General features: G+C 40.2%; 1 long non-coding RNA gene across 4 annotated transcripts; it reads right to left on the minus strand.

The window, feature by feature from the left end:
- Window positions 1–389: 389 nt before the first annotated feature.
- LOC109986479 (uncharacterized) lies at window positions 390–13,257 on the minus strand. Of its 4 annotated transcripts, none has more exons than XR_010667567.1 (5): window positions 13,134–13,240; window positions 4,952–5,032; window positions 3,530–3,610; window positions 3,049–3,165; window positions 390–2,774 (listed from the first exon to the last, which is right to left on the minus strand). It is a non-coding gene; the product is annotated as an uncharacterized lncRNA (long non-coding RNA). The 4 variants fall into 4 exon arrangements; XR_010667568.1 differs by having other exon boundaries at window positions 3,530–4,845; XR_010667569.1 differs by lacking the exon at window positions 3,530–3,610.
- Between the last annotated feature and the right edge of the window lie 434 nt (window positions 13,258–13,691).

Consider the following 13,691-nt stretch of genomic DNA (forward strand, 5'->3'; position numbering starts at 1 on the left):
AACTATCCACATTTCTCCAGTCACTCAGTCAGTCCCCATAGTCCCGGGTGGAAAATGGCCTGCAGTTTCTCCCTCCCCTCCCAGACATCTCCTCAGGCCCAAAATAGAGTCAAGGATATGTGGCATGCAAGCAGACGTGTCGGCAGAGTAAACCAGGGCTACTCTACGACACTCTGTTTTCAAACCTGCTACTGGTGAAGCAGTTAAGACATTACGTTCTTGTGGAAGTTAGCACACGACTGGATCAGTTGTTTATTGACGTTTTACTATTCCGGGAAGGTCGGGGGTCCATCCCTCATTCTGGGCAAGAAAACATTTCAATAAGTATCTGAATCTTATCTGACGCCACAAAAGTCTGAGTTACCAAATCAAGTGGGTGAAGTTGCAGCCTCTTTCAAACAATATTCCCTCTTTATTGTTTTTAGTTCAATAGAAAAAAAGTTAAATTTTCCTAAAAATTATATTTTCAGTAACACACTTGCAGTTTTTAAACAAGGAAAAGGGTTGCAAAGCAAAACAATAACTGAACCTCTCAGAAAATGTCTTTGTGTGCATCTCCAGCAGTGTCAAGAATCCTAAAAGAGAACTATTAATTTGTATTTGAATGTGTGCACAGTAGGGCTTTTATAGTGTCGTTGATGTTTGGACTGAGTGTAAAGCCTTATCCTCCAACAGTCCAGACTTTAATATCAAGTGAACAGAAGTTTAGGTTCAGTGGAGCGTTTAAAGACTTCAATCAGGAACTCCCGCCCAGGGTTCTTAAAAGCCCAGCAGCCGATCACATCTGGAGCTCTGTGATGATAATGACTGCTAAGAGACACTTTCCACTCTGTAGTCCAGATGGATGAGCGTGTATGTACTGAATCTGTTGAGCCATGTTGTATTGACTTAATTATACTTTCCTGCTTAATGCTGTAATGGTTATTAGCCCTTTATCTCCGAAAAACATGCAATACTGTTTTCATTGTTATCAATTGGAGGTATTTCAATCAATCAATCAAACTGTATTTGTATAGCACTTTTCATTCAGTGAGGTAGCAAAGTGATTTACATTAAAATTAATCAAGCAGCATCAACATGACCACGTCGCCCAACCCCAGCCCCCTACCCCACAATCCATAAACAATGTAAGAAGGAACTAGATTAAAAAAAAAAAAAAAAAAAAGAAAAGAAAAACAGGTACTTACGGACTGGGGAAACGCTATCATGAATTCTTTAATCTGTTAAGACTCAATTGTTCTTATCGTTCAGTTTGAAAACTTGCAAAGCTGACATTAAATCCTCTCAGGGGGATTTAAAGGTGTGGATCAGACTCTACATTAAAATGTTAACACAAATCCAGGGGTGTAAAGCAGTTGCCACTCAAGACAAGCTTATAAAAAGGTGCTTATAGCAGGGCTGCAGGTGGAGAGTGTTTTTAATATAAATCTGCTTTTGTTACTCCTGTAGCGACAGGTAATTATGTATGGGGTTAAAGGAAAAGAAAACGCCCAATTGGAGTTTGCAATAACTCAAGTTAATGTGTTACCATTGCTTGATTTGTGCAAACAACGGTAAAGTTTGATTCTTTAAAGAAATTGCAACACTCTTATTCAGTTCTTATTTTATATTAAAAATCCTTCAATCTGTTTCCTTCAATGGAAGCGTTTTCACACCGTGTTCAGTTTCTTATTTACTTTCTTATTGACTTTGTATGACAGAAGAGGAAATGCAATCTCTGTGTTCATAAATCCTCCCGGGGATGATTCATTGGTTGTTGGAAACCTTCAGAAGGACAAAGCTGTTGTTCAGCACAACAAACACTTCCACAGTCCAGTGTCTACAGAGAGGATTCTGCAGAGCCCTGAAAAAACCCCCACTAAATAATACAAAGAAAGAAAAAAGAAAGAGGAGTGTAAATGGAAGTCTGTCTGTATTGTAGTCGACATGTGAAAAATATGATGTTCTTTGTACTTTTTTTTTTTTTCTTCAACTTAACTCAGGTTACTGATTGTTTTCTCAATGTCTATTTGTCTTTATCATTTTATAGTAGTCAATGTCAAACTATTTATTTGTTTTTCTTCAGTTAGAGCATGTTGGATAGTGTGTTGTTGATGGTCTTCTAAACTTTTATTTTTAGCTCATGTGAGGAACTTTCTGTCTGTGTCCATTTTGGCAACCTCCGTGGACAAAGAGGTGCCCCCTTTTCTTTTATCTGGTCTTGTGTGTCAGATGCCTAAGTAGAGTTTTCTGACGTAAAATGGTGTCTTTTTATACCTTTATTGTAGAGATAGGACAGTTGATAGAGTTGGAAATCAGGGACAGAGAGAGTTGGGTATGCACTGTGAAAACAAAAAGTCATGATAACATAAAGTTCTAAGTTAGTTTTACTTCAAGTCTATGAAAATGTTGTTTTAACTCAACTAATTGAATGTTTTCCAACTTTAAGAGTGATTCATATTAACTTACAAATGGCGAGCTCTATTTTCGATTCAGAGGAGTATTATTCTTACGTCGGTGTAGCGAGGGGGTTTCGGGGATGTGGATGGAGATGTACCTGTGCTGGGCAGTGAGTCTGAACGTGCTCTTTTGTAATCTGGAGAGTGGCTGGATTTCCCAGTTTTCTTGGTGAGTAAAGATGGCGTGCTCATGATGTCGAGTCTTTTGGAACAGTGGTCGAAAGAAGTGGTCGAGGTAGTCAAAAAACATTCTCAGAGGGGACCAGGTCGGAAAAAGAAACTCAGTCAGAGTCCCTCAGTCTTTCACCAGACTCCCTCTTTCCCTACCATCAAAAGCTGTAAAAAGAGCAGAAAACAACAGCAGAAAAAACAGCAATTTATACAAAAGGAAAAATTGATGATGGCAAATGCAATCAAATCAACTTTGTTGCTAGTCTTTCACATGTCCAAGACTCTAATCACCATTCAACTGATAACTTAGCATTTAAAGGGTTACAATCCTGAAAATAATTCAATGTTTGGTAGTTTCGAGCAAGTCAGAAGTTGTTTAACTTCACAGCAGAAAATATAAATACATTTGAGGAGTGCACAAGGGTTAATGTTGTCTTACCTTCATATACTGAAGAAGCTCGTCACGAGGCAGGATACTGCTCTCCACTGTGGTGGCGATCAGCTCTGCAGCCGGCTCTTTGTCCAGCATGAAGAACTCCACACTCCGTACACTTCCCTGTCAAAGTCAGTTCAGTTAGAATGTTTACAGCCAAAACCAGCTTAAAACGCAGTCGGAAAAACATCAGTGATAAACATATAAGACGGATGAGGCAGCAAATACATATTCCAATACAGCTTAATTAATGGATACACCACCACAAAGCATTATCTCTGTCTTAAATAAAGGGCTGTAAACTAAAAGTTTCAGATATTTGTTTAAATCTTATACACTTGTACGACAGAAGATTAGGGCCACGTTAAAAAAACAAAACAAGTTTAATCTCGAAATGTTTTGATTTTTTTTTTTTTTTTTTTTAACGGGGCCCTAATCCTCCGTTGTACACTTGTATATCTTAAAATGGGTTTTTCATAAAAGACACCTTCTCAAAGACCGAAAGTGAAAGTCTGCAGTCGTATTTCTTGTGCAGGTTCTCCACCTCGTTGGAATCATAATTATCCTCCTTAAAAAATAACAAAATTAAAACAAAATTAGAACATAGGTCAGGGTAGGCTATAGAGCAAGTGCAGTTACATCGTTATCCCAATGAAAGGATTTTCAACAATCACATCGCTATAGTTATAATTTATCGCAAGAACATTTTATTTATGCAGACAAGCAATGCTTTCTCACTCAGCATGTGTACATTTTACTGTGATTGGTTCGGATCAGCCCGTAGACTATGTGGTTATATGTCAGTTGCATACAAAGGCAGCACTTGTAGTTGCACTATCATCCAGAGCTCGACCGAAAAATCAGCCAGCCGATAATATCTGCGGATATTAGCATATCCAGTGACTGCTCAGAACAGGCTGTTTCTGTGTCTGTAGCTTTAAATGTAAATGAGCTGTGTCTGACCCCGCCCCCCTCTCTGAAAGAGGATGTGGCTCTTTGTGTGGACTTTCTCGCTCCATGCCCAATTTTTTGCTGTGAGAAGGCAGACTCAGAGGGCAGAACAAAGACGTAGCTGCAGTAACCCCTGTGGAGCAGGAAAAAGAAGAGGATTTACTTTTCTAATAACTGATGGTTTGTAGACAGACTAGGAACACATTAGAGTAAGAAAATCATGGTTAAGTGTATTTTGCATATTATGTGATTAGGAATTAGGAAACACAGACGTTACTATCATCCATCCATAACAAGCTAACTTAACTACAACAGATAAATCATTGATCAGTGCAGCACGGTACCTCGGTGTCTTTTTCATATTTCTTTATCGTCCCTGGGCTCCTGAGGGCTTTGTTGTTGTTGTTTTTTTTTACATTGTTATGTTGTTTATAAACGTGATAGTAATCGGTGTGATCAGTGTCACTCAATTCTAATGAGTCACCTGCTCTCCTCCCCCACAATTAGCAGACGAGCAGGTAATGAGCAGCGGGGTTGTGATGCGCCGCGTCAAGCAGGGGGCAAGAAAATAGAGCCTTTATAAATATGTGATGTAGTCTAGTTGTGTTTACGTGGCTTCTTTTGTAGTATCACTAAATAAAAGCATGACAATTATATTATGTAAATAATATTTAGAGATTTTCAAACGCATTTTCATTCTATTTCTTCTTCTGATCTTCAACTTTTCTCCCTCACTCATTTGGGGCGCCAGTGGTGCCTCCTATAGAAGGATGGCGCCCCTAGCATTTGACTATACTGCCTATGGGCCGGCCCTGGACAAAACCATGCAGAGCAACGATTCAGAGAATAATCCTGAAACACAGACGGATGAGATTCTTAATTCCCCCGTGTTACATTGCACAGCTCCTTTTTGTTAAAATTGGTACAGAGTTTTCTCAGAATCATATAAAAAGTTTACCTTAAGAACCCTCGTATTTCTGTGTTCCTCTGGATCAGGCCTGAGTTACCCATCTTTCTCGGGTTTGAGTGACCTCCCCTGCTGAAACAGAAAACCCAGAGTTTCCCTCATTTCAGGGTTAACTGACTGAAAAGGGCCCCTGGTCATTCAGCATGTCATGAAGGACTAGTTGTATACGGTAGCTATGCTCATGGGTCTGCTGTATGCAATTACATTGACTAACAAAAGGAAGTGCAGTATACATTTAGAGTCATACAGAAGAACCTAATGAATATCGGTGGTGATCACTGCCCCTTCAAGGGTCCATGGACTGAGAAAAAGACTTCTTCGTAAAGCTATAGGCACTACACTGAGGTCGGGAGTTTTCTGAAAGTTGTCAAAAAATATTTGGAAATTGTCTCAGATCTTTTCTGAAGTGTTTGTTTTACCTTATTAAGATCACCTCATTAAATGTGTAAATTATTGATTTTACAAGTTTATTGCATCTGAAAGTGCTGAGAAAAGTGACCGATTAATGGCAAATGCAGCAAAAGAAAGACGACTGTTTTTTGCACATTCTTGGGTGGAAATGTTTTTACCAACAAGCCAGCACAGTATTTTAGTGAAAACATTTGTAAATGTTTAGATGTGCTATTTGATCTGATCTGCTATTAAAAGGTTGAAGAACTTAAGTTGGTTGGTTTCTATGATAAAATGAATAACCTGTAGAGATGATACCCTTTTTTTTTTTAAATTGTTATTTGAAAAGAAGTTGAAAGTTTCCACAAAAGCAAAGAGAATCAATAAAAATGTATAAACTGAACTGATTTAAGTTGACTAAAATAGAAATATATTCAATTTAAATTGATGAATTCATCTAACTCAATATTTTAGGTGGTTTAAAATGTTCCACGCTTTGAGGACTATAGCCTCCATACATGGGGCGTGCGCACTAACCACTGCGCCACAAGCGCCCCAGCAACTAGGTGACATACAGGAAACGAGCCACACATTGGATTGTAGCCTGGGCCGTCCGCCGTATATGGGAGCGCATTCTAACCACTACGTTACCGGCGCCCCCAATCCTGCTGTCTTTTACCGTCAGTGGTATCACTCACTGGGAATCTTTACAGCAGAAAATGTAGAAGAAGTCTGTTTCTTCTACTGCTTACCAACTCAACTTACTTCTACCCAGCGGCAGCATTAACATATTTGAAAGTTAACGTTCGTTATCTGCTAAAAACTTCTCACAGTGCCTTTAACTAAACAAACTAGAAAGAAGAAAAGCAAAATAACTGATGTTAAAATCCTCTTTTGAGTATGTAGTTTCAATTTAGCACCCTTGAATGAATGAGTCTGTTGTTAAGATGAGTAACACATGCAGGTACACAGCTTCTGTGTTTAATACCTTTATTTTCTAAGCCTTCCTGAACCAAACAGTGGACTTGTATTCTTTACTTTAGTCTGTGGAAAAAGTGTAATCTCAAGTGTAGAATTACAAGTACTAAACCAAAGGATAAGGTTCATAGTGAAGTCTGGATTTCCTGTTAGAAAGAATCATAATAAAAGTAAGCTTAGACTGAGCCAACACGGGAATAGAAATCAAACATTGTGTCCTTCTTCACACATGAAATGCTCTGTCAGTGTATCAGCACTGATAATAATTTGAATGCTGTGATAGAGTGCACGACCCTCAGTGGATTTAGTGAAAGGCAAGTGATGAATTCAAAAACCCCACAAAAAGGGAAATCATATCCGCGCTAAGGAATGAAGCAGCTCTGTGAGATTCTTTTCTGGCAGAGGGAGGAGAGCAACTCATGCATGCAGCTGTCAGGTAAAATGTATGTTCGTACACACATCCGGACATAGAAAACACAACGGTGATTTATTCTTCTCTATCATAAGACGTCTCTTGCTCCCCGCCCCCCCCCCCCTCCCCGTCTTCTCCTTCTCCCTCTTTCCGCCTCTCTCTCTCTGCCCCCCCTCGCCACCTTCCCCCCTCGACACAGTTGTAGGGAGCCGAGCAATGATGCGTGTCTCGGTGAAACCTGGTGAATAGTAATGAAGCGAGCCTGTGTGTTTATTTGAGGGTGAGCGAGAGGGAGACAGAGAGAGCGGGTAGGGAAGGGTTTGTGAGGAAGGAGGGAGAGGAGGTGGGGTGGTGGTGGTGGTGGTGGTGGTGGTGGGGGGCAGACTGTGAGTGAAAACAGGGCTTCTCTTGCGGCACTGATGCAGCACCACAAGCAGCAGTTGTGACAGACAAGAAATATCGTTGTGTTAATCCTTTACACACTTTACATAGCCGCCCCCCCCTCCCCCCCCATGCTCATCGGGACCATTTCTGTGACGTCACTCATTAAAAACTGTATATTTTTTTCTTGTTGTGCTTCATTATACAGTGGCTCATTCTCCCCCTCCTAACACAGACACACGGGGGGAGAAGGAGGGTGCATTGGTGGAGGAAACGGATGGAGGGAGGGGGAGAGAAGGCTGTGAGTGAATGTGGCTCAGAGAGGGGCAACAGCACCTGCTGTCTTCATCCCAGATTCACCAGGCAAAACAGCATTCTCCCTGCACGAGTGATGGACTGTTAGGGGGACAAAGAAGGGAGAAAAGAGGCCCAAACAAAGACTAAAAGACTCCAGGATCTTCAGATCAGTGCGGACTGACTGAGCCACTGCTCATTTGGTGATTATTTCAGTCCTGGGTTGCTTTCTTTCACTGAAATTTAAAACCCTGTCAGCGCAGGATGTTGGAAACTCAAACCTGAGGCATCCCAGAGTAATAAAACGGGCATCCTTTCACATGAAATGGAATTTGAAAAAAAAAAAAATGTGGGTTTGTGTTTACAAACGAGGAGTAAGTGACTGGAATATTCAGGAACTGACTGCAAAGATCAACTGGAGTGCCAGGGCTGAAAGGAAGGGAACAAACACAATAGTCAGCCCCCCTACCTCAGCCCCTTCTTTTATCCTTTTCCATCCAGGACCCACGGGCACTCTGCCAACCTGGAATCTTAAGAACTCATTCAAAGAAAGCCAAAGACCGAGACTTGTTTAAAAACCAGGACCCATTCTCTCACAGTCTCTTGTTTTTCCTTACACTTCCCACGTGAAGAGGGATTTTTTTTAGTTGCTGTTTTCTCGCAATGAGGAGGGGGGGGGGGGGGGAAGGGGGCGTTCAAGAATTGTCATTCATGTAACGTTTCGTCAGATTCGAGGATTGAGAGTATTGTGAGCGAGTGATCTCCCTATTGGGCCTCTCCCTCTCTCTTTCTCTCTCTTTCAGTTTTCATTCTGCTTTTACTCCCTCCACTTTCACTCGCTCCTGCTCACATAGTAACTCCTCCTCCCCCCCACACACTCTACCCATTGTCTCTCTATACAGTATCAGGCTGAGGGGATGCCATACTCGATCCAGCCAGGGACACGAGAGAGGGAGAAGAAGGTAAGAGGCAGATTTATAGCGTAAGAAAGCGTCTGGCACTAAATGCACGTCAGTGTTACTTTTTGAAGTGTGAAGTGTTGCAGCTTAATATAGCTGTTTGTTTTCATCTGAAATGACAGTGAGGGTGCATCCCTGATGCTCTGGGGGGTTTTATGTGTTGTGTGCAATGTTTCAATGTGTTTGGACTGTCTTGTCTGCTAGAGGAAGGTGTGTTTGAATGCTCTGAAAAGGGGAGCACTGCAGAGTAGAATACATCAGGTGCCACCACTTGACTTTTCTTCATCTTTATATTCAAAAGAAAAAAGTGTCTGGATGTCATGTTTCAAGCTGAATACTTAGAGATTTCTACAATTTCTTGGAGAACATTTCCACGCTGCTCAGTCTTTTAGAAGAAAATGTATTTAAATGTATATAGAAATTGGCAATAATCTAAAGCTATGAAAACATATAGCTACTGATTCCCTGAATTGGCTCCCAGTGGAGGCATATTTAGGGCTTTTTAGGGATTACAGCTAATGTTGCCCTGTGGCTGAGATTCACCTTCTTGTCTGGACAGCGTCTGACACTGAGTTTTTTTCTGCTTCTAATTTTTGCTGAGACATGCATGAGCACAGGCTCCCTGGAGCACTGGAGCCATGGTCCTATATCAAACCTGGAAAATGCTGATTGGGTAAACACTTTCCGCTCGATTAGTAGTCCATGTTCTCTGTCAGAGGTCATGTGAACATGCAGCATATGTAAGGGCGATGGGGAGGTAAATCTCAGTATGTAAGCTGTTTGTTCAATGTCTAAGGCTGCGGACTAAACAAGATCCAGCTGTGATTCTATTTCTTTATATTAGAGTTAGGGTCATATGATGGAAGTTAGGATATAATGGAACTACATATGAACTTGACAGAATAAAAAAAGTTTTAAAAATGTGGTTTTTCACCCTTGCATTGCCAGTAAAACATGAAACAGGTGCATTAAAAGATGACTAGAAGTGGTCCTCTCAGTGCTGGACAGTTGCAGCCTAGTACAGGAAGCTTTGTGTGCTTGTTCAGAGAGAGAGAGAGAGAGAGAGAGAGAGAGAGAGAGAGAGAGAGAGAGAGAGAGAGAGAGAGAGAGAGAGAGAGAAAAAAAAGAGGCTGTCTCAATGGGGCTTTTGTTGTTTGAGTTGGAGACAGCAAAAGCACAAGAAACACTGACTGACAAATACCTGGCCCCTCTGTGCCTCAAATACCTCAGCATTGCACTTGATACAATGTCAACAAATGCCTCCTCTGTCTTCTCAGCCCGTTTCCTCTCTGTCCACTGGATTTTTTTTTCATGTTTTTATAAAGGCTACTGTTTTCTGAGCAGACATCTGGGGGAGCAGATTTGGCCTGCATAGCTGGAGTGTTGAGTCTCTCCTCTGTGAGAGGTCGAAAAACGGTCCAAAGCTCTTATTTTAGCTCAGCTTAGTGTTTGATATATAGGCTGACAGTCATCTGTTTCACTTCAATGCAGAAAAGTATCATTAAACTATGAATGAACTTATAAAAATACAATCAGCATATATTCATGTTTCTGTGCATTAATGAAGCTTGACTCATCAGCATGATCGCTTTGATTGCAGAAACACTGCATGGCAATGCAAAAGCTTTGTATCTGCAAAAATCTGTTTGGTCGTTAATAAAGCTGCTAAACCCTCTGCGCCTGGTGGTTGAATTAAAATGCTGAGGTAATGATCTCCTTTGTGCTTGAAGAAGTCAAGCAGAGGGCTGCTACAGAATATAGAAAGACTTTACGTAATCTGTTTTGAATTCAGAGACAAAATCCTTTTGATTAACATTGCACCTCTTCCCTGTAGACTTTGATTTGAAACTGCATTTTTAATCAAAGATTATTCCGTTAACCCCCTTAAGGAACCGAAGAGCTTGAAGAATATCCCTGAATGATTCAAGCATTGCGTAGGGGTCAATTTGTTTGAGATTTCGCTGTAAAAGGAAAAAAAAATCCACTTCCTTCTGTCTGAAGTCTCACAAGACAGATTCATTTTACTCCCCTGGGCCTCAGATGAATACTTGCCGTTTCTTTGGTTAATTATTCATGCGGATGTGAGTTTGAAATCCTGAAATGCTCCCTGCTACCTGCCCCTGTTGTTTCCTCTTTGTTGTCAAGCTTTCAGCTCTAACTGCATGATTTCTCAAACTGCTTTTGAAGCAGTTTTTGTATTTTATCTTCCAAGTCTAACCACAGCTGTGTCATATGGCTTTCTATTCCTATGTGAGTTCTTTCTAACACGTCATGTAGGGTTCAAAGCCATTGGATACACAGTGGACAGTCAACTCCAGACCTCTGTTTGATGACTTTTTGACATTCCTTTATCCTCTAGATTATATACAACGTCAACACCACAAACGAAGCCTGAAGTAAAGTTATCATTTGACACTTTTCCTGAAGCTTGTGTGACATTTTGTTCAGCTGAGCTATTTCTAGCTTTTTAAACCTTATGTAATGAGATCTACAAACTCTGTAGCCTACAGCAGCCACGTCATGCATCTTGACTTTCACCAACATTTTGGAAGTGTCCTAAAATACACTTCAGATATTTTCCTTCAGATATCTGCAGATGGTTAATGGAACTAAACAAGCTATTCTCCTGCTTTTTTCAGGCAGTTTAATTTACATTAAAAAGCTGTATGATCTAATTCATATACTAGGAAGCTAACTCTGGGGAATTTCATGAGGGGAATTCTACCCCACCTGTTAGCATCAAGTGGAAGTTCAGAATAGTTTTTAGATAATACGACTGATTAGGCCTACATGAGCAAAATATGTCATGTACGATAACATAATACAATATGAGGTGCGTTAAATAAACAAACAAGTGGTCAGTTCCTTTTTCTATCATGTCTGTCTGAAGTCTCACAAGACAGATTCATTTTACTCCCTTGGGCCTCAGATGAATACTTGCCGTTTCTTTGGTTAATTATTCATGCGGATGAGAGTTTGAAATCCTGAAATGCTCCAAAAAACATTTTTTTCCATATATCCATCATGGTGCTCATTCACTGAAAGTGAACAGGGAATCAAAATTGGAGCAGATTATTTGCCGACCTTTAGCAGTGCTGAGCTGCATAATATCAGTCATAAATATAACATTTCTTCATAAAAACTTGACATTTATTAAAACTTTACCATTTGAGCATTTCATGATTTAGTGCAGGAAGTAACTGCTTTAGGGTATTTTATATTGATATATATTACTCCGATTTTTTATTGTGCCCAGTGGAGTATATCATCTAGCTAGATTATAGATTAGAAACTGTATCGTGATGGGAACATGGTGTGCACCTCAGCCAGCTGAGCCATCTCAGCACTTGTAGAAAAAGCTCTTCAAATGTGGCCCCTTGTGGTTCCTACCCGCCTCCCTGTCAAGTAGATTTTGTAAAAGGATTTCAAGAGCATTCAGTCCTCTGACCACTATAACTCTCTGTTAAATCTCTACCGACTCTGAACTTTGTAGTGTCCATGTTGAACTTTTTGAATTAATCTGTATTCTCTGTGCAAAGTAAGTACGAGTAAGTCAATCCTTAGACCTCTTTAAGGACATTTGGCCCTTTAAAATTCTATGACAAAACCTTGTAAAATCTTTCTTAAGACTACAGCCGATTATAACGTTTCACTCATTCTAATAATGATGCTCTGTCTGAGTACGTTTTACAACATGGAGCTTTTTGTAAATAGAAAAATGTGTACATTCAGTTTTACTCAAAACACATGATGCATTTAAAGCATTTTATGTTACACACGAACAGTTTCATCGGTTGAAGTGTTGTTTTTTTCTCTGCCTTTGTAATCACGTTGCAGCATACTGCCACCTGTTGATCAGTGCGATGGTGGGAAATGATTGAGCAGATTGTGTAGCAACTCGTCTACATGATGTGCATCCTCGTAAATGTGCACAAGAGACGAAGTAATTTGAGGTAATACTGGAAAAACTGCTCCATAACTCTACGAAAGGTAAAAAAAAAACAACAAAAAAACACCACCTGCTTTGAGTTATTGGCTAAAGCTGCTTCCCAACAACTTCACATTTAATTTTTAAGAAAATGTAACCCTGTATTAAATAAGCGATACAAATACAAGCGGGCCAAAAATCTATTATGATGGATTCAAATCAGGCTGGTGTTGTTCTTGTACCCAACATTACGGTGCAGCAGGTGATTCAATCTTTTCAACCTAAACCCTCATGTTTCCACTCTAATAATAAAGCGGTATTCAAGTCTAACTATCCTACATGACTTTCTGATTGGATTTCTGTTTTGTTTTTTTCAAACGGCTACAGCATGTTAGGAAGGTGCTATCTGCTATTAAAAATTGACCTTTTCAAGAATAATAATTATTGTAGTCCCGATTCTTCCCCCTCAGAACAGTCACGTATTCACAGAGCATGATACCTGTAAGAACAGCTCTAGTCACTTCAGTACCACATGTTAAGGATGTCAGGCTACATTCATTTTACTTCCTAAGCTCAATGACAGTTACCTTTCAAGTAAGACGCCAGTATCCAGATTATATTTCAGACCTAAACCTACCAGGGAATTTCACTCAAGGAGAGCACCAATAGCTCGTTTTAAGAAGCAGAGTTATACTTTGATGACTCATTGCTGATACTCGGCTGAAGGTGTTTGGCTAGAGAAAAATCCTTGGTAGCACATTTGGCACCCTATGCTTTGTTTTATTGTTTTGTTTTTTTCTGTTAACAGGTGTTAAGAAAGGAACTACTCACCATTTCTCATGCTAGGTGGATGCCTAAGGCCAGTAACAATGCAGCTGCAGCATGCAAGAGACCGTACGACAGCAACGACGACCAAAGCCTGTGACACACCTGGAGGTCAAAGGTATACATCGTGGTTAGAATGGAGGAATATGATTTCATAACTCGACTGTACTGGTTTAGCTACCTGTGGTTTACAATGGACCTGTCACACAGACAGCCTTATCACAATAAAGTACAGGTGTTCACAATAAAATCACTGATACCTGAATCTATTAATCCTCTAATATTTTGGTTTTATTCTTATGGTTTTGTACACGTTGACTTACTTCTTTCACACCGCCAAGGCTCACAAGCCATTTGAATAGAACACGGACAGTGACCTGTGTTTCAAAAGTGTTGATCTCTCATCCGACCACAAGTGGACAGCAGAGACACACCTGTATCTATCATGCATCTCCAGATGACTTAACTAGTCTGTCTGGTCGATATGTTGCCAGAAAGTGTCCTTTTTTTCTAACAAGGAAGCTAAGAACAAAAATGGTTGATGAACTAATATGCATTCACATT

The sequence above is a fragment of the Labrus bergylta genome, chromosome 12 (genome assembly GCF_963930695.1).
Source record: "Labrus bergylta chromosome 12, fLabBer1.1, whole genome shotgun sequence".
Lineage (NCBI taxonomy): Eukaryota > Metazoa > Chordata > Actinopteri > Labriformes > Labridae > Labrus > Labrus bergylta.